Source organism: Phocoena sinus, chromosome 17 (assembly GCF_008692025.1).
Source record: "Phocoena sinus isolate mPhoSin1 chromosome 17, mPhoSin1.pri, whole genome shotgun sequence".
NCBI lineage: Eukaryota > Metazoa > Chordata > Mammalia > Artiodactyla > Phocoenidae > Phocoena > Phocoena sinus.
In genome coordinates, this window is record NC_045779.1 from 15,837,439 (window position 1) to 15,859,871 (window position 22,433).

General features: G+C 42.0%; 1 non-coding gene across 1 annotated transcript; it reads left to right on the top strand.

Annotated features, from left to right (window-relative positions):
• Positions 1-12,891: 12,891 nt before the first annotated feature.
• On the top strand, positions 12,892-12,983 carry LOC116742834. The gene has a single exon (XR_004346605.1). It is a non-coding gene; the product is annotated as a small nucleolar SNORD12/SNORD106 (small nucleolar RNA).
• The last annotated feature ends 9,450 nt before the right edge of the window (positions 12,984-22,433 follow it).

Here is a 22,433-nt window from a genome sequence, read left to right on the forward strand (position 1 = left end):
CTGGACACCCTATGCCAAACAACTAGCAAGGCAGGAACACAACCCCACCCATTAGCAGAGAGGCTGCCTAAAATCATAAATTCACAGACACCCCAAAACACATCACCAGACGCAGTCCTACCCAACAAAAAGACAAGATCCAGCCTTATGCGCCAGAACACAGGCACAAGTCCCCTCCATCAAGAAGCCTACACAGCCCACTGAACCAACCTTACCCACTGGGGGCAGACACCAAAAACAACTGCAACTACGAACCTGCATCCTGTGAAAAGGAGACCCCCCAAATACAATAAGTTAAGCAAAAGAAGACAGAAATACGCAGCAGATGAAGGAGCAAAGTAAAACCCCCCCAGACCAAACAAATGAAGAGGAAATAGGCAGTCTACCTGAAAAAGAATTCAGAGTAATGATAGGAGAGATGATCCAAAATCTTGGAAATAGAATGAAGAAAATACAAGAAATATTTAACAAGGATCTAGAAGAACTAAAGAGCAAACAAACAATGATGAACAACACAATAAATAAAATTAAAAATTCTCTAGTAGGAATCAATAGCAAAATAACTGAGGCAGAAGAACAGATAAGTAACCTGGAAGATAAAATAGTGGAAATAACTACTGCAGAGCAGAATAAAGAAAAAAGAATGAAAAGAATTGAGGACAGTCTCAGAGACCTCTGGGACAACATTCAGTGCACCAACCTTAAAATTATAGGGGTCACACATATTTGACCTATAAATATCAATTAAGTCCAACTTGTTAAATGTGTCATGTAAAGCTTGTGTTTCCTTATTTTCATTTTGGATGATCTGTCCATTGGTGAAAGTGGGGTGGTAAAGTCCCCTACTACGAATGTGTTACTGTCAATTTCCCCTTTTATGGCTGCTAGCATTTGCCTTATATATTGAGGTGCCCCTATGTTGGGTGCATAAATATTTACAATTGTTATATCTTCTTCTTGGATCGATCCTTTGATCGTGATGTAGTGTCCTTCTTTGTCTTTTGTAATAGTCTTTATTTTAAAGTCTATTTTTTCTGATATGAGAATTGCTACTCCAGCATTTCTATTTGCATGGAATATCTTTTCCCATCCCCTCACTTTCAGTCTGTGTGTGTCCCTAGGTCTTGAAGTGGGTCTCTTGTAGACAGCATATATACAGATCTTGTTGTTGTATACATTCAGCCAGGCTATGTGTTTTGTTTGGAGCATTTAATCCGTTTACATTTAAGGTAATTATTGATATGTATGTTCCTATTCCCATTTTCTTAATTGTTTTGGGTTTGTTTTGTAGGTCTTTTCCTTCTCTTGTGTTTCCTGCGTAGAAAAGTTCCTTCAGCATTTGTTGTAAAGCTGGTTTGGTGGTGCTGAATTCTCTTAACTTTAGCTTGTCTGTAAAGGTTTTAATTTCTCCATCTAATCTGAATGAGATCCTTGCTGGGTAGAGTAATCTTGGTTGTAGGTTTTTCCCTTTCATCACTTTAATTATGTCCTGCCACTCCCTTCTGGCTTGCAGAGTTTCTGAGAAAGATCAGCTGTTAACCTTATGGGGATTTTCTGGTATGTTATTTGTTGCTTTTCCCTTGCTGCTTTTCATATTTTTTTCTTTGTATTTAATTTTTGACAGTTTGATTAATATGTGTCTTTGCATGTTTCTCCTTGGATTTATTCTGTGTGGGACTCTGTGCTTCCTGGACTTGATTGACAATTTTCTTTCCCATATTAGGGAAGTGTTCAACTATAATTTTGAACTCAAATCAGTAGAATTAGAAATGAAAAAGGAGAAGTAACAACTGACCCTGAAAAATACAAAGAATCATGAGAGGTTACTACAACCAACTATATGCCAATAAAATGGACACCCTGGAAGAAATGGACAAATTCTTAGAAATGCACAAAGTTCTGAGCCTGAACCAGGAAGAAATCGAAAATATAAACAGACCAATCACAAGCACTGAAATTGAAACTGTGATTAAAAATCTTCCAACAAACAAAAGCCCAGGATGAGATGGCTTCACAGGTGAATTCTATCAAACATTTAGAGGAGAGCTAACGCCTATCCTTCTCAAACTCTTCCCAAATATAGCAGAGGGAGGAACACTCAAACTCATACTGTGAAGCCACCATCACCCTGATACCATAAGCAGACAAAGATGTCACAAAAAAGAAAACTACAGGCCAATATCACTGATGAACAAAGATGCAAAAATCCTCCACAAAATACTAGCAAACAGAATCCTATAGCACACTAAAAGGAACATACACCATGATCAAGTGGGATTTATCCCAGGAATGCAAGGATTCTTCAATATACGCAAATCAATTAATGTGATACATCATATTAACAAATTGAAGGATAAAAACCATATGATAATCTCAATAGATGCAGAAAAAGCTTTTGACAAAATTCAACAACCATTTATGATAAAAACCCCTCCAGAAAGTAGGCATAGAGGGAACTTTCCTCAACATAATAAAGGCCATATAAGACAAACCCACAGCCAACATTGTCCTCAATGGTGAAACACTAAAACCACTTCCACTAAGATCAGGAGCAAGACAAGGTTGCCCACTCTCACCACTATTATTCAACATAGTTTTGGAAGTTTTAGCCACAGCAATCAGAAGAAAAAGAAAAGGAATCCAAATTGGAAAAGAGGAAGTAAAACTGTCACTGTTTGCAGATGACATGATTCTATACCTAGAGAATCCTAAAGACGCTACCAGAAAACTACTAGAGCTAATCAATGAATTTGGTAAAGTATCAGGATACAAAATTCACAGAAATCTCTTACATTCCTATACACTAATGATGAAAAATCTGAAAGAGAAATTAAGGAAACACTCCCATTTACCACTGCAACAAAAAGAATAAAATACCTAGGAATAAACCTACCTAAGGAGACAAAAGACCTGTATGCAGAAAACTAGAAGACACTGATGAAAGAAATTAAAGATGATACAAAGAGATGGAGAGATATACCATGTTCTTGGATTGGAAGAATCAACATTATGAAAATGACTGTACTACCCAAAGCAATCTACAGATTCAATGCAATCCCTATCAAACTACCAATGGCATTTTCCACAGAACTGGAACAAAAAATTTCACAATTTATATGGAAACACCAAAGACCCCAAATAGCCAAAGCAATCTTGAGGGAAAAAGTGGAGCTGGGGGATTCAGGTTCCCTGTCTTCAGACTCTGCTACAAACCTACAGTGATTAAGACAGTATGGTACTGGCACAAAAACAGAAAGATAGATCAGTGGAACAGGATAGGAAACCCAGAGATAAACCCACACACATATGGTCACCTTATCTTTGATAAAGGAGGCAAGAATATATAATGGAGAAAAGAGAGCCTCTTCAATAAGTGGTGCTGGGAAACTGGGCAGGTATATGTAAAAGAATGAAATTAGAACACTCCCTAACCCCATACACAAAAATAAACTCCAAGTGGATTAAAGACCTAAATGTAAGGCCAGACACTATAAAACTCTTAGAGGAAATCGTAGGCAGAACACTCTATGACATACATCACAGCAAGATCCTTTTTGAACCACCTCCTAGGGAAATGGAAATAAAAACAAAAATAAACGGGATCTAATGAAACTTAAAAGCTTTTGCACAGCAAAGGAAACCATAAACAAGATGAAAAGACAACCTTCAGAATGGGAGAAAATATTTGCAAATGAAACAACCGACAAAGGATTAATCTCCAAAGTATACCAGCAGCTCATGCAGCTCAATACCAAAAAAACAACTCAATCCAAAACTGGGCAGAAGATCTAAATAGACATTTTTCCAAAGAAGATATACAGATTGCCAACAAACACATGAAAGGATGCTCAACATTACTAATCATTAGAGAAATGCAAATCAAAAGTGCAGTGAGGTATCACCTCACACCAGTTAGAATGGGCATCATCAAAAAATCTACAAACAGTAAATGCTGGAGAGGGTGTGGAGAAAAGGGAACCCTCTTGCACTGTTGGTGGGAATGTAAATTGATACAGCCACTGTGGAGAACAGTATGGAGGTTCCTTAAAAAACTACAAATAGAACTACCATATGGTCCAGCAATCCGACTACTGGGCCTATACCCTGAGAAAACCATAATTCAAAAAGAGTCATGTACCACAATGTTCATTGCAGCTCTATTTACAGTAGCCAGGACATGGAAGCAACCTAAGTGTCCATTGACAGATGAATGGGTAAAGAAAATGTGGCACATATATACAATGGAATATTACTCAGCCATAAAGGAAACGAAATTGAGTTGTTTGTAATGAAGTAGATGGACCTTGAGTCTGTCATACAGAGTGAAGTAAGTCAGAATGAGAAAAATACCGTATGCTAACACACATATATGGAATCTAAAAAAGAATGGTTCTGAAGAACCTAGCGGCAGGACGGGAATAAAGATGCAGACATAGAGAATGGACTTGAGGACATGGGGGAGGCGGCAGGTTAAGCTGGGACGAAGTGAGAGAGTGGCGTGGACATATATACACTACCAAATATAAAATAGATAGCTAGTGGGAAGCAGCCGCATAGCACAGGGAGATCAGCTCGATGCTCTGTGACCACCTAGAGAGGTGGGATAGGGAAGGTGGGAGGGATACTCGAGGGAGGGGATATGGGGATATATGTATACATATAGTTGCTTCACTTTTTTGTACAGCAGAAACTAACACAACATTGTAAAGCAGTTATTTTCTAATAACATTGTTTAAAAAATAAAAAATTAATAAAATGATGCCAATCTAGTTACTGGATGTGTTTTATTTTAATTGGTATAATTGTTTTGCAGAAAGTTCTGCTTAATGTTATGTTTTTAAGTATAAACATCTCTCTTAATGCATGTTGAATAACTCCCTGTGGTACAATGTATGCATTAATTCATTAGTTCCAACATTAACTGGGTCACAGCTAACAATTGTCTACTGAAATTCAACTCAGTCAGTTACTAGAGGTGCGTTTTGGGGTTGTTTTACCTTAGGAAGGACAATAGGAAGTTGCATTACTCTCAAGGTGTGCTTAGCTGGTTTTTTTTTTTTTTTTTTAATGGTCTTTTCAGTGCCTTTTGCATGATACTCTTGGCTTTGGGTGGTATTTTGAGGAAGAGCTTGGCCCCGTCTGTATACATGGCCCAGTTCCCTTCTCTCTGGAGTACGCTTTTTTAGACAACTGTCTCCTGGAGCTTTTAAAGTTCACCTCTTCAAGGAGGCCTTCGTGGGCCACGGTACTGGGGTAGTTCTTCTTCTTTACATCTTCTCAGCACCCCTATTTCCTCTCTCTGAACTGCTTCATTGTAGTTTCTTAGGGTCAATGCTCCCTGGATCAGTGCTTCTGCAGGGGCTATTTGGCAACATCTGTAGGCAGTTTTGCTTGCCAAACCAGTGGCGTTGCTACTGGAATGTAGGAGGTAGAAGACGGGGATGTTGCCAAACCCTCTACACTGTACAGAACCGGCGGCTCACCCCAGCAAAGAGTTATCCAACCCCAAACGTCATAGCACTGACGTTGCTCCAGGTTGATTTGCCATCCCCAGAAGGACCCTGCCTTGGCCAAGCCTGCTTCGGCACCTCTGTTAACCTAGCATGCAAACAATCTCTAGGAAATAAGAATGATTCAACAAGTGTTTGTAGAATTACTTTTAATTGATTGGAGGAACGCATGAATGAAAAAGGATAGCAACTTTTCGTTTCGTACAGTGTTAAAACATGCAGGTCTGCTTTTAACCATAAGTATTGGTATGAGGGAAGAGCATATCAAGTTCACTGCTGCACTCTGCTTTTCAAACTTGGGTTGACAATAATGGAGCATTAGAAAAATGCATTGTTCGTGCAGTCTTGTGTATGAAAAAACATAACCTAAGATGAAGCAAGATCACTGAGCTGTGAACCTGACCACTGTGTTAACTTTTCCATCCTCTGCGTTGCTTATATAAACTGTGAACTGCGTGGCACCGTCAGCCTACATTGTGGTCCCTTGTGAAATACCCCATAAGGCAGGCATGTGCTCTAGGGGGTATTGTTGAGAATTTTGCTTATTATGTGACATAGTGCTTCTTATTAAGGGTTCATGGGAGAAACTGCCCTCTTGTTTCTACTGTGCTTCTGACTTGTTTTTGTCTTAGAAATGCTGTGAATTACAGAATTGACCGTTTCATTTGTGGCATTGGCTACTAAGAAGCTTAAGTATAAATTTATGGCTCATTTTCTTCAAGTGTATAGGGTATTACGGTACGCTAATCTCACCCCGGCTATCTTCTTTCTTTACATTTCTTTTCACTAAGGTTTTTATCCCCCCCTTCTCCCTCCCTTCCTTCTTTCCTTTCTTCCTGCCATGCTAACTGTGTCTTATAAAAAGTGTTTTTTCTTCAAAAGGGACATTTTGAGACATAATTTCTTTAATCTGTAAGTATCTGAGTGCTTATTTTATTACAGCTGTAGCTTTTTGACAAAGAAATTTACAGTATGCCTTGGACACACAAAACTTAATCAAAATGGTCATCATGAGTAGAGACAACCAGTATTTCTATCAGCTTAAGAGCAAAATGCATTCATGGCACTCTTCACTTGCTGTTTCTGGACCCAAGTCCCAGAAAGCATCCAAGGGATGCCCTGGAGATATCTAAGAGATGGAGGGAGAGGAGCGCTAGGTCTGCAGTAATCAAATTGTCTCACAAGTAATGCGGCCAGTTTCCTTTCTACTTAGTGCATATCACGGCTTGGCACACACTTTAACTCGTTCCTAACCTTTTGAGGTTTTGTTCAGTTCAGCTGGTTTGGCTGTCCCGTACTTAGGCTCGATGGGAGCGGGCCCTTTGCTAGTGGGGCCTCTCTAGCTCTCTCAGCCTTGGTTAAAAAAGTCATTACTATTGAAGAATAATGGATTTTTAAAATTCATCCCATTCCCTGTAAATTTGGGGATGGGGATGAGGTCTGGGACTGACAAGGATAAACAAACACTTACTTGTAATCTAACCACTGAGAGGCAGTGACTACTAACATTCTGATAAAATCTAGCCTTTTCTCCTACGTGTAAGGATCCATATGGTTTTTTTTGTTTTTTTTTTGTTTTTTTTTTTTTTTTTTGCGGTACGCGGGCCTCTCACTGCTGTGGCCTCTCCCGTTGCGGAGCACAGGCTCCGGACGCGCAGCCCCAGCGGCCATGGCTCACGGGCCCAGCCGCTCCGCGGCACGTGGGGTTCTCCCGAACCGGGGCACGAACCCGCGTCCCCCGCATCGGCAGGCGGACTCTCAACCACTGTTGCCACCAGGGAAGCCCGATCCATATGTTTTTTAATGAAAATGGGATGTTATATATATTCCTTTGCAACTGTTGGTGTTCTCTTGTTTGTAGTGGTATTATCTTTCCATGTCAATGAACGTTGTTCTACAGTTTTATGTTTGGTGGCTGGATGGTATTCTGTTGTGTGGATATATCATAGTTTATTAACCAATCTGAAATAGACATTTAAGTTGTTTCCATTGTAAATACTATTAAAGTATGGTGTGTGTGTGTGTGTGTGTGTATGTATGTACACACATGCTTTTTAAACAGCTTGATTCTGTGATGCAAAGTCAAAACATTTCATAACTTCAATTTAAAGTTTACTTGAGACAGAAATACAGAATTGGTCCCGATGCAGACTGACACAGCAGCGTGATTTTATAATATACATTAGTATTAATACCAGTTGAATACTCCTTCTGTATATTTAGTCGGAGAAATAATTACAAGTTGTTTAAGAAAATTAAACAATGTGGACAGCCTAATTCATCTGTGTATATAGCATACACCTGTCTAGGCTAGGTGCATAAAGTAAGTGCTAAATCTTAATTTAAAACATGAGTGTTGTTTCTTATAGACCAAGAATTTCAGAGAGGCATTTTTCCTTTTCAAGAAGAAGGTAGGGTAAATATCTTTGAGATTGAATTTCAGTGAGCAAATTGTTGATCACAATTAATCTGCCACTTTCAGGGCAGAACAGCCCAATCTTCTTTCGTATTAAAGAACTACGAGGACTATTTTATCTTCACAAATTACGGAAAAAGAGGTAGAGATAAAAGAGAAGGGGAGGGAAAAGACAGACAGATCCCCGCAGACCCCCCTGATTTACAGGTGGGATTCAAAAGTCCTGCTGTGTGAAAAAGGCACCATTATGAAGGAACTCTCCTCAAATTACTCAGAAACAACCCAAAAGGACTAGGGTCGAGCACAGCCTTTCAGTATTGTTGCACTGCTGCAGCAAATTGAATTCACTCAGGCTAACTTCATGCTAAGCCTCACTTCAAAAATGTTTTCTTGCCTGTGCCTCCCCTACCCCCCTACTTCCGGCCCCCCAACCAAATGAACTGGTTACCCTGGAAACAAGGGAAGGAAAAAAAAATAAGTGCGGTGTTCGTAAACAGCATAGCTAAAATAAAATAGAGGAACATTCCAGGCGACTCTGCTGCTATCTTGGTTTGGGGGGTCAGTTTTCTGCTTTGTAACATTTGGTAAATATCTTCTTATGTTCTAGCATAGTGTTAAATAAGAATGTAGGAATCAGAAAGCATCGTTTTAAATGAAAGGGCTGCCTACTGAATGGGAGGAGATATTTGCAAAAGCTATATCCGATAAGGGGTTAATACTGAATAGATAAAGGCACCTGGACTGTGGACATTAATTAGGTAATAATAATCAGGAGAGAAGGGAAATAAAACATTTCCTACTTTTTTAGGTAAAATTTATATTGGTGACTTCAGGAAAGGCAGATTAATTGAATAAAAATATCTGTTTATTTTTTATTTTATCATTTTATCCTTTATTCAGAGATCTTATCATTTGTAAGGTCTTTAGTATAAGCCAGACACTATTTTATGTGATTTAAATTAACACCACATCAAAAAAAAAAAAGCATTGTCTTGACGCTATGGAAAGATTGGATTTTTAAAAAGTTTTATTGGAGTCTAGTTGATTTACAGTGTGTTTCAGGTATACAGCAAAGTGAATCAGTTTTACATATACATATATCTAGTTTTTTTTTTAGATTCTTTTCCCATGTAGGTCATTACAGAGTATTGAGAAGAGACCAGACAGAAAGATTGGATTTTGACGGACACATGAGTTAGTCTGAATGGGTTTTAAGACCAGGTGTGAAAAAAATTTCCCCCAAACATCCAGGAGCTCAGGAAGGACCGTTTCTACCCCGTGCTGAGATTTGTAAGCAAAGGCTCTGGGAGGTTCGTCTTGTTGGGGTCTTTACTACTGTGGATTTGCAACGGGAGAGTGAGGTCAACATAAGGGCCTCGTTCTGGAAGCTCTGAGTCATTCTGTCTGCCCTCTGCTGTACCTTTTCAACTTTAGTAGCATTTTCCCCGCAGGGAGATGCTTACAACTATGTATCTTTACCCAGGAGTGGGTGCAGTGGTGGCTGTCATGGCACCTGAACAGCTCCCACTGTCCTTCCATCTCTGACCCTGTCCTTACTGCTGGAGAAATCTGGCCTTTTATAGCACATGCTAGTAAGACCATCAAGCAGATGTCAGTTGTTTTTGGATGACACTAAGATGTGGTATGTAAACGGGGCATACCATGAAGGGAACTTCGCTGTCAGACTCATTAAAAAAATTTTTTAAATTGAAGTATAGTTGATTTACATTGTGTTAATTTCAGGTGTACAGCAAAGCGATTCAGTTATTTATATATATACTTTTTTCAGCTTCTTTTCCATTCTAGGTTATTACAAGGTATTGACTGTAGCTCCCTGTGCTACACGGTAGCTCCTTGTTGTTGATTTTATATACAGTTGTGTGTATCTGTTAACCCCAAACTCCTAGTTTAACCCCGTCCCCACCTTTGGGGACCATAAGTTTCTTTTCTATGTCTGTGAGTCTATTTCTCTTTTGTAAATAAGTTCACTTTTATCATATTTTAGATTCCACATGTAAGTGATATCATATGATATTTGTCTTTGTCTGATTTATTTAGTATGATAATCTCTAGGTCCATCGTCAGACTATTTGTAAATTGTCTTTCTGTACGCTCTTTAGTATTAGAGTGGCTTTCGGCAAAGCTATCAAACCATTCTGACTTTACCGAAGAGGCAAATCTATGTTCAATACAAAACCAAAGGAAAAAGTCTCTCTGTCACATCCTTCTGACCTGCAGTTGACGCCAGCTTTTTTTCGGTGTCTCAAATGGAGGGAAATGACCTGAAGGAAAAGTGTTTGAAGACTGCTGTGTGTGTCTTTGTCTGTGTACTATGTGTGTATGTGTTATCTGTCCCAGGCCCCAGGGCAGGACCGGCTTTCCTGTGCCGGGAGCTCGGGCTTCTGCTGGAAAGCAGGTACACAAAGCCTTCTTTAACTTGTGTGCCGTAAGCGGTGAGATGAAAAACGCCCACTGATGGTTAACAGATCTGTCCCTAAGACGCCACTCCTCAGAACACGGCATTTGTTGACTCTGGGCGAAGCTTTTAGTATTTTCGGTGTCTTAAGAAATTTTGGACAGTAGCCCTTCTCTGGATGGTCATATTCCTGAGCCAGAAATGTCAGTTACCGGTTTTCTTTCTTCATCTGTTCATTAAGCCTTTTGTATATTTTCTCTCTGATTCCCAGGAATTAGTGATGACATGTGTAATTTTCATATCATTAAACTTCCTTAAAGGGGTAAAGCTGTAGTCGTTAGCAATTCTCCACTTTGTAAGGTTTCAAAGATCTGAACCAGGACGGTTCTTTATAAATGAAGTAAGCCCACAAGCTTCATTCCAAAAAGCTCATTCGAGGCAATAATTTTATCCATAACAACTTGTTAGAACAAATGAAATTGTTCTATGTGGGTTTCCTGTCTTCTGATCCATCTGCGAATGATGGCTCTATGGGGAATCTTCTTACCTCTGTTAGGGTAATGAGAAAACAAGTTGTTGGAAGGCAGAAAGCCATGAGCTAGGAATGAGCCTGGGCAAATCCGCAGAGCAAGTGATCACTTTGGGATAAATAAGTTGCAGGAAAGGAGACTCACCGGAACCCTCGTTCCGCTGGGCTGTCAGATGATGTGTCTCTGATTGTTTTCCTAGATGCCTCCACGAGCTCTGAATCTCAGCCTTTGGGCCCAGGAGGGTCTTTCCTGGTCCATTTTTGTGCCCCAGTTGAATTGCCTGTTCTGTGGCTCCCCAGAGGCCCATATTCCCTGTAGAGTCTAATCTTCACGTAGAGCTCTCAAACAGCTCTATTCTCTCTAGACCAGGGGTCCCCACTTCTCGGGCCGCAGACCCATACCGGTCCGCAGCCCGTTAGGAACCGGGTTGCACAGCAGGAGGTGAACAGTGAGCTAGCGCGGCTTCATCTGCCGCTCCCGGTCGCTCGCATTACCGCCTGAGCCATCCCCGCCCCCAACCCTGGTCCGTGGAAAAATTGGCTTCCATGAAACCAGTCCCTGGTGCCAAAAAGGTTGGGGACCGCTGCTCTAGAGGACGGTGGATCGGAGTCTCACCAGCATCTGCCTGTGTAGTTTGGAGCCACAGGGTGGCCTGAAATGGGCTTGTTTTGGAACCTGACATTGTGTGTTTTAGAGAAGTTTCTGAATTGTTCTCTGATTGAGACCCATCCTCAAAGAGAGATCGACAGATTTAGTATGAAATTGCATAGGGATCTGATTAGTGAAAATATCCCACTCCACTGTTTTTCGCTAAGTTCTTTGTGTCAGAATCTAATTCACACTGTATATACCTTTTCTTGTTCAGTAGGGACTATTTTCACTTCTTGGATGAAGGAACTGAGGCTTAGAAAGGTTGTCGCTTGCCCAAGCTTCCTTAGCTGGGATGGGAAGTCCATCCTGCCCACCCGTGCAACCCTGTGCATTCTTTTTTGTTTGTTTGTTTGTTCTTGTTTTTTTGGTGGTACGCGGGCCTCTCACTGTTCTGGCCTCTCCCGTTGCGGAGCACAGGCTCCAGACGCACAGGCTCAGAGGCCATGGCTCACAGGCCCAGCTGCTCCGCGGCATGTGGGATCTTCCCGGACCGGGGCACGAACCCGTGTCCCCTACATCGGCAGGTGGACTCTCAACCACTGCGCCACCGGGGAAGCCCCCTGTGCATTCTTTCTCCGGGTTATGCTGCCTCTGTTCCACGGTAGACCGCCCAAACCACTTTTCATCTATGACTTCCTGCAGTCCTGTCCTCCACAATGCTCATCTTGCAAGACCCCAACCCTGGATTTGCCATCCTGCTCCCAAAAGGGGGAAACTGATATCTGAGGGGGGGGAAAACAAACTATAAAACTATGCAGGGCTTCCCTGGTGGCGCAGTGGTTGAGAGTCCGCCTGCCAATGCAGGGGACACGGGTTCGAGCCCTGGTCTGGGAAGATCCCACATGCCGCGGAGCGGCTGGGCCCGTGAGCCACAGCTGCTGAGCCTGCGCGTCTGGAGCCTGTGCTCCGCAACAGGAGAGGCCGCGACAGTGAGAGGCCCGCTCACCGCGATGAAGAGTGGCCCCCGCTCGCTGCAACTAGAGAAAGCCCACGCACAGAAACGAAGACCCAACATAGCCAAAAATAAATAAATAAAATTAAAAAAATAAACCCAAACAACTATGCAGGTCAGTACCACTAAGATTCCTTCTCCCCACCTCAGCTGGACCCTCTGCATTACCCATCAATACTTTCAGAGATCCTTGGCCAGTTTCCACTCCCCACACAGAGGAATTCCAAACCATCACCACTCTCCTCCAGCCCCCCTTTTCACCTCTGAACTCAACAAAGCCTCAAACTTCTGGGAGAAACTGAGTCCACCAGAAAAATTCACCCACTTTACTTACAAGGTGACTTATAGCCACATCAATCCTTACCTTTGTATTGCCGGTTTCCAGGTACCAATTTCAGGCTGGGGTCAAACTTGTTAGCTGGGTAGCTGATGACATAACTTTATTCCCCATCAGATAGACCATGTTGATCTAACTGAGCTATTAGCCAGTTTTCTCTGATGCACTGGGGAAAAAAACCCTGTTAGCTGGATTGGACCTGTTATCTGGACCTTGTGAAACCCCTCACATCCTCCTGTTTCTTTTGGGACCTTGTTCCATTAATCAAACTCCCTCAATTCCTCTACCTTTTATTCTTTCACTCTTTTCACATGTCTTCCCCTCAGCCTAAAATAAGCTCGTGTCTTACCCAATCTAAACCGCGAATCAAGCTTAAAAAATCCAACCCTCTAACGACCATCAAGTCTCTCTTTTTGCACAACTACTCGAAGAATAATCTATTTGGTTGGTCATCGGCATCTTCTTTCTCCATTCTTTCACCCATAAGATTTGGTTTTTGTTACCACTCGTTCTTACCTGTTCTTACTAATCAGGATGCAACCAGGCAAAAATGAACAACTTCAGTGATTTGTGACAAAGAAAATATAAAGCAGGAAAATTGATTAGGTGGGTGGTAGAGTAACTGAGAAACCAGACAGAGGATGGTGTGGTGTCCCAGAGGTGGCCACAGCTGGAAGCTACTCCCACACTTGGAATGGAGGGACAAAGTAAAGATGGTGCTCTCAGACCCTGGCCGGCAGATGACCCTAGGAGGCATGACCCTTGGATTGGTTGGCTTGTCCTGTGGCAGCTGAAGACGTGAAGGGGATTCAGCCCACGTAGTGCCAGACACGCTATCCACAGCAGAGAGGAGAAGCAGAAATACCTGACCTCTCTGTTCCTTTCGTCTTTTAATCTCTCATCCATGCCAACCATTGACTATGCTCAGCCCAGCTGGAGACCAGCTGACATTGGAGCCTGCAAAGTGCAGCCTGCAGGTCCAGACATCTGGAACACAGAGTGAGGGGAAGGGTAAGAGGGGAGCTAAAGGCCGACAGATCCAGCACCAGCACGTCATGCAAGGACAACGGTGACTTTCTAGGTGCCAAATCGAGTGGGATTTTAGTTTTCCTATTATTGGAAATTTCCTAATTACACCGGTGATTACTCCCTCCTGGGAATTCTCCACTTTCTTGGCTTCCAAGAGACACGGTATCCTCATTCCATTCTGTCTGTTCCTATAGACTGTACCCCCATAGCTACCACTTAAATATCGGTGTTCTCCAGGATATGGTTGTTCATCCTCAAGGTCTTAACTCCCATGTGGATTCTAATAATTTTAAGATATGTATCTCTAGCCCAGACCTCTCTCATAAAATACAGATCTGTGTTGCCAACTCCCTGCCCCCACAGCTGCTTCAAGTTTAACAAGAACAGAATCAAGCTCATCTTTCTCCCAAATTTCTTATTTCATTCCCCTCTGTTTGCTGTCTCACCCAATGGATTGATTCACTACCCATCTGTTAAAAATGGTGAGTGGTCTGAGATTTTACCCTACTTATAAGCTAACAGACGTGCCTGACAGTTTCATGGGTGCTGGCAGATGACACAAGTCTCCTGGGTGAGAGACAAAGGACTTTTTTTTTTTTTTTTTTTTTGCGGTATGCGGACCTCTTACTGCTGTGGCCTCTCCCGTTGCGGAGCACAGGCTCCGGATGCGCAGGCTCAGCGGCCATGGCTCACGGGCCCAGCCGCTCCGCGGCATGTGGGATCTTCCCGGGCCAGGGCACGAACCCATGTCCCCTGCATTGGCAGGCGGACTCTCAACCACTGTGCCACCAGGGAAGCCCCGAGACAAAGGACTTTTTTACTCAGGGCACAGTAAGCGGCATGAGCTTCATGACTGTGTAGGTTTCCCTCGCCCCGCAAGACCCCCAGGGATGACACGGAGTAATCCAGGTGGATGCCGTGCACAAGTTGGGTTTGCATCACTGCTGAGGAACAGGGGGGCTTAGGACCCCCCAGCCTTTCAGAATGATCTGCAAGCAAGCCTGCACAACCTGTACCCCAGAGGGAGACATTATCTTAGCTAGACTGGACGGTAAAAACATCTGCTCTTTGCTCTGGGAGGCGGAGACTAAAAGTCTGGACAAAGGAGGGGCTCTCTCTTCTATGAGGAAATTGCTACTTCTTTTTCTATGCCTTGCTTTCCTTGTGACTTGTGTTTCCCTTACCCTTTGGTTTCTTGTCCATCTGAGCTCTACTCATCCTTCAGGGCTTTGCTGCCTGCCCTGCCACCCATCTACCTGTGTGATAGCTTTTCCTTCCTCAGCAATCCTAAGAAATTCCATATGTTTCTTTATTTTTGGTGTTTCTCATATGACCTGTTTGCCTTCTCATCCAGCTGTGAGTGCCTGGAGGGGCCATGTCTGATGTCTCTGTAGCCTTGTGTAGTCGGGCATCCAGTGGAGCTCAGTGTCATCTAATGATCTTCTAGACAGTTCGTTATGCTTCTTCCACAGCAATTCCTCTCTTTTGAACAATCAAACATTAGTTCTTGTTTCTTCTAAAATGGTCTAGGATGCTGAGGTTACCACATCAGTGTTTCTAGGATCGGTTGACATCACAGAAGCACCAAACTGGGAGGGCAACTTTATTTAATGAGACAGTTAAGATAACATGTAACATAGCCATTACTTTTTTTTTTTCCCCCCCCGGAGTACCTATTATTCCTAGTGTGCTAACGCTAGGTGGAACATCTCCCGTACTTCCCTAAAGAGAGAAAGTTAGTCCCAACCTTTCACCTGGTTTTGGTTATTTTACTTTCCTGTCAATAATTTTGAAACATGTACCCATTTTTATTACATGGATGTAAAAGAGTGAGTTTGGAGTAACCTGTCTTTAATCAAATTTGGATGACATTTCAGGAGATTTTGCAGTTGGCAAGAAGAGAACCTGGCAAACGCACATGCACCGACATTTCAAAATGGCATCAGTCCCACTTTTTATTCCTTGAGCAGAGTTCAAAGTTGGTCAGGCTTCCTTCCATTTCTGTAAATTCTGGAAATTCCAAAATTATTTTGCTCTAACCTCATTGGAAAAACCATGTAATGACTTTCCTAATGAATTGATAACCAGTCAAATATTTTGTCATGCATTTCACATAAAAAGATAAATCCCACCCACTGGAGGATTGATGGAGGAAAAGCATGAAACCACACTAAATCCCAACAATGGTGACTTTTATGGAATTGCTTTAGGTTTTATAGGAATCTGAAATCAATCTGTTATTCATAAAGCACATTACCTGGGTTTTTTTAAATATAATCATTCGGATGATATATATTAGGCAGAGCTTTTGAGTCAAGTTCCTGGAAAATTGCTTGATTACTGTTAAAACTGATTAAAACTAAGTTTTTTTTTAACCAAGAAGAAAAGTAAGAAATGAAATTTTTTTATGCTTCATAGTCTGGAGATATGAGCTGTTAAAACCATATCTTTAAAAAAGATAGTGAAAAATCCTACATGTGGCGGAATTGTCATCGTTTAGTATATAGATATTAAGCCTTTGCCAATGAAAGGCCATGCAAAGTTTAAGCCAAATCTTGAAGTCTGTCCCAAACTGGGTCTGTGTTATAGGTGCCAATTAATGAGTGAAACTTTAAAAAAATTTGTCATTTATCATTTATTTTTGGCTGAGTTGGGTCTTCACTGCTGCACGTGGCCTTTCTCTAGTTGCGGCGCACGGGCTTCTCATCGCAGTGGCTTCTCGTTGCGGAGCGCGGGCTCTATGCGCGTGAGCTTCAGTAGTTGTGGCACGTGGGCTCAGTAGTTGTGGCTCGCGGGGTCTAGAGTGCAGGCTCAGTAGTTGTGGCACACGGGCTTAGTTGCGCTGCAGCACGTGGGGTCTTCCAGGACCAGGGATCGAATCTGTGTCCCCTGCACTGGCAGGTGGATTCTTAACCACTGCACCACCAGGGAAGTCCCTAATGAGTGAAACTTTAGGTTGCTTAGGTGTTTCTGTGTATTCAGTACAACACAATTTAGGTGAATCTTTTTTTCCTGACAACTAGTGAATAGATTACATTGAGATTTTTGTTTGATTTCCTCGTACACAAATAAATAAGTTGTATACCTTTCACAACATCCTAGATATACTAGCTATTTGCTGTGACCAGTGCTTGTCACCCTAAGTCATCCTATAAATAGTGTGTTAAATTCCTTAAGACAGCTCTGTGAATGAATGAGAGGAAGAAGGAGCAAAGAGAGGGTGGGATGAAGAGGAGGGTGGTACATGCCATGGCCATCTGAGGGAGAGGCAGCCAGTCGAGACCATTTTGCTTTCTGGACTTCTACACGGGTATGAAAAATAATTCTTCTGACTTTTATCTTCGCTGGAAAAAGCCATACGTGCTTTTTGTAGAAAATATAGTTTGTAGAAAACAAAACTGAAAAAAGTGCAGTCTTTGTTTCCTTTAAAATAATCTTGAAAGGAAAAGTATTTTTTGTCACCTCACTATATGTTCCAAGGTCCTGGTTATCTCAGTTGACTCTGTCCTTAGGGACAGGCGTGCATAGCTTCAGTTTCCTTGGCGGGGTGGTTTGTTTTCAGGCCACAATAGCTGAGAAGCTATTTTGAAAATGCGCAGTATTAATCACTAGGGAGACTTAACTCAGAGAATCCGTAATGCATAAAAACTAATCATTACCATTTCTTTTTTTTTTTTTTTTTGCGGTACATGGGTCTCTCACTGTTGTGGCCTCTCCCGTTGCGGAGCACAGGCTCCGGACGCACAGGCTCAGCGGCCATGGCTCACGGGCCCAGCCGCTCCGTGGCATGTGGGATCTTCCCGGGCCGGGGCACGAACCCGCGTCCCCTGCATCAGCAGGCAGACTCTCAACCACTGCGCCACCAGGGAAGCCCTACCATTTCTTAAAGAAACACTGCAAAGACCCCTTTGATAGTGGATAAATAGTTTAATCCCAAGCTATAAAAAAAAGATAGTATATTATCTTCAGCGATTTACATAATGGACTAAGGCTTTACTCCTTCTTTTATATGTCTGTCTGCAAAATTTGCTGTCACATAAAGCCAGTTCAACGGAAGACTCCCCCTAGACATTTTACCTGCAATTAAGGTAGTTACCTCTATATGTGTGCTAGAATTTCCCCAAGTGTGGCCAGATGAGGGACTTAATACAGGCCCTGATAGTAAATATTTAATCATTTATTATAATTAGAAGCTCAGAGATACTATACAGATACAGCCCAGGAATTAAAGAAACACAAATATTAAGGTACAAATCAGTTTATTTTTTCATCTATAGCTGTGTAATTAAGAGTCAAGCTTGGGTTCTAGTCATGGTTTCTTGCCAAGTACTTGAAGTTCTCATGCTAATTACTATTCTGTAGTTTGGCTGATTTTTTTTTTTTTTAATTCTACTCATTGATATCAGCTCACTAGTCTCTTTGTGTCTAAGAGGATGGCTATCTATAGTAAGTGGCTTCTCCTCTCTGTCTTTTTTTTTCCCTCCCTAAAACTAAAAATATGGATTCTGTGATTATCCTTCCAGCCAATAATTATCCATGTTTATTTAGGGTATACTTCTAACATACTCTTTCTTCTTCGACAGTATTCAATTCGTGTCGAATAACTGACTCACTTAGTTCCTGTTGTTTTTTTGTTTTCTAATAGCCCTTCTTTCTGTTTACTGAATCTGCTTTATTTTTTAAAGGGTCTCTATCTCTCTATCCATCCATCCATCCACCCACATACATCCCCCTTTGTTTTTTTGTGTTTTTTTGCGGTACGCGGGCCTCTCCCTATTGTGGCCTCTCCCTTTGCAGAGCACAGGCTCCGGACGCGCAGGCTCAGCGGCCATGGCTCACGGGCCTAGCCGCTCCGCGGCATGTGGCATCTTCCCGGACCGGGGCACAAACCCGTGTCCCCTGCATCGGCAGGCGGACTCTCAATCACTACACCACCAGGGAAGCCCCACCCCACCCCTTTCGTTTTAAATGAACTCTTAAAAGGAGTATGATATTTTTAACTTGAAAGTTAAGAAATACAAGCTGAATTTAAGTCAAATGGTAGCTTACTTATGACAAATTAACCCCTGCCTCATACTTTCAAGCAAAGTATGACACAGATATTTAATGTTTCAAAACAAGAAAGTAACATTCTTATAAATGATTTTCTAGTTAGTAACAAATCTGACACGTTTTGATTCGTAGGGAATCTGATAGGATCCAAGGGTAAAAATAGCACTTTTGTTACGTAAATGACAGACTCAAACATTGGACTTTGATTTGAAGGAAGTAGAAATTTGGAATTTTTTTAAAGGGTTTGAGATCAGCAAGTCAGAGAATAAAGTGATTTAGGAGGGAAAAATGACAGCAAAACGGTGATTGTTTCAAAGACAAGTGATACGTACTAAAGGAAAATTCTAGTTCTCGGAAGAAAAAAGAATTCAGCCCAGAGCCCCAGGAATAGCAAAAACACGAATGTGTCGGACAGTTGTACCTGGCATAGGGCAAGATCAGAATGTGTAATCACTTGCCATGAAAGTAAGCAAATCTATCTGTCCTTGAAAAGAATATTGATCGAGTGAAGGTACGGAGTACTACAGGTTGAGCTGAATCACTGTTTTCTTCTGTAATCATGCAACATTGCTTTTAAAAATTCCAATGAAGGGCTGAATGTAGATTTGACAGGTTGGAATCTGCTCCTGTGCTGGGAATTATTAGAGGTATGCCTAACCGGTACATACCAGTACACACTCATTACAACACAGTGTACGTAATTGTTTAGGTCATCATTACCTCTAGAAGAATGCATAATTTGTTAATAATGCATGTTAATAAATATGCAACACATATATAATGTACATATGCATTCACATGCATAATATAAAAACGTATACGGACCATAGTATCTAGGACCTGTCAGTATTTGTACCTTCCAGAAGGTGAAAGTTCTTCAGTAAACTGCATTTCAGTAATTCACTTATGTTTAAAACAAAAGAACGTTTGCTTTTAGATATTGCATTTTTATGTTTATCATCTGGCACAAAGCTAGCTTTTTTCCAACCTGACTTGGGCACCATAGAGCGATCTGACCTGCATGTCACAGCTTCTTGTCTTCCCTCATCCGGAGGCGTCCCGTGGCTCTGTGTCGGGAAGCTGAGGTGGCCCCGGCCAATGGCTTTTCCTATTGCCAGCTAATCCCAGATTATCTGTGGATCCAAAAGAGAGCAGTTGGAGAAATGGAATCCTTCCAACTCCCAAGGCTGGTGCCATTCATCATTTCCTAAAACCATTTAATACTTAGCACCCAGAAAATTGTCCATTAAATTATGACAGCAAAGTAATTCCATACCCTCTCTTTCCAGCCACTTTAGCCCTGGACTTAGTCATTGGCACAGTCGAACATAAAATCAGATAGTCTGGGACACATGAAAAACAACAACAGTTCTGTGAAGATGACGCTCCTTGTCACTTCTCGAAATGGACATTTCTAACAACGATAAGGAAATCTCTCTGACAGGCAACTCAAGGAAATGTAAAGTGACAACAACGATACCAGTTCATTTTTTACACCTCCATTTAATGCTGGCCCAATATTACGTGAGAATTAATGGCTTTAACATCGGAATACCTACAGACACAAGCTCTTCTTTGAAAGCCAGTGACTCCTGACTCTCCCTCAGATTCAATTTTTATTTCTGAGCCCTGGAGAAAAGAGGGCTTCTTAGCCCTTCCAGAGTTCTAGGCTCACTTTATTTATGTGTTAATGCCAAATCTTTATACTGTAGGCTGCTATGTCCACCATTCTAACGTGCTTCTGTTTACTTTTGTACTGGGGATTGAAGGAAAACTTAGGATCCATTTCTGAAAGTTATCTGGTCAGCATATGTCTTCTGAGAACACGCTCACATCAGTGGAAGAAAGAACACTTTGCCTTTGATTTTTCATGCTAAAGGAGAGCTAGTTGGTCTGAAAAGATCATTTCCTCCACCCAGTGCCTGGTAAAGAGGAAACCAGTTGATCTGATTTAATCATTGTCAGTTGGTGAAGACATCACAAATGGATAAAACCTACAGAGATATCTAGAGCAGCGTTAAAAACAATAGGCTTGTGTTTCTCTGTAATGTTCTCCTATATATAAGTAATAAGGTATATTACTAAGGAGTATAGGGCGTGTATGCGGGGTGGGGGAATAAGAAAAAAATGATCCTAAATTATAAATTCAAGATTTTCGAAAAAAACAATAGGAGAAGAATAGGAATTGGGATTTACTTAGATTTTGCAATGGTCATCCTCAGATTTGTGCTGGATGTTCTGTCATCCTGGCTATATCATTCTGTTCAAGTACAAATAGCTGGGTCAGCTAAGACTGCTGCTTGTACAGTAGAACCAGGGGAGTTGCCCAAGATGCTACGCCAGTTCACAGACAAGTTAAAACAAGTTTGCATATAAAATGAGAAACCATAACTAATTAACACCAGGCAGGTGGCCTTGATGGAAATTTAAAATCCAACCCGGGTCAGCAGGGAATACAAACTTGGCAGATGAAACTGTAACTGAAATGATCCCCCCAAGACCCGCCAAGTGAGCCTTGAGTCAACAGCCCTTCGAAAAAGCTTCCCGTGCCAGTCATTTCTGGGAAGATAGAGCCAAGGACAAATGACTGTAAATCTTAAAATGAGCACGATCACATTAAGACCTCAGGGCCTCCGCCCCCGCTCCCCCAGCCTCCCTGCGTTCACGCGGAGTTTTCTTAAATGCCAGCATCATTTTGTGAGAGCAGAAGTGGGACCAGCCTAGAGGCTGCTCCCCACGCACTTATGTATTAATAGCAGGGAGGACAGTGTGGGGAGGGGCAGGGGAAGCTTTCAGCAAAGGAGAGGGTGTGAGGTTTTGCTGGAATTAGCTGGAGTGGAGAGGGAGGAACTATTTAGACTCCTGTTGAGTGCCAGAGCAAAATCAGATACCAGTAAGGACTGAACTCTCGGAGTAACAGCCAGAATAGCTGAAGTGTTGGGAGTGAAAAATAATTTTACTGCCATGTGATGGGCAAGAGAAGGAAGGCTGAGAAGGTGAGGATGAAATACAGAAGTAGAGAGAAGGGGTCTGAGGTGTGATTTCTATCACAAGGCCATGATGAGATGACTCAGCGATGGATTCCTGCTTTGCTTTCTTTTCCTCCCCGAGGGACACGTAAAATGCTGGGATGTCAATGCTGGAGGGGCCCTTAGAGATGATCCCGTTCACGGCCCTCAGTTTATAGCCGAAGAAGCTGTGGCCTGGAGGGGAAGTGTCTCACCCAAGGCCACGGTGAATTCTTCAGCAGAGCTGTCTGGAAACCCGAGACTTGAGTCTTTCCGTTTGTTGCCCTTTCTATTCAAGAGGAGCGAATGCTTTTACTGCTCCCTGTTCATTCGCTTTATTGATTAATTTCAAAGGCAAACAGAGATTCTGAAGAGAACTGGAGCTTGGGTAGCAATCAAAACAATACATGGATCATTCCCTGTGAACCGATATTAATTTGAAATTGGTGGGTTTTAAGGGGTCAGCACTGTTCTGAACTGAGCAGGGGCTTGGTGGAAAAACTACCCTCAGTAAGATTTTACTTTTTCCGAT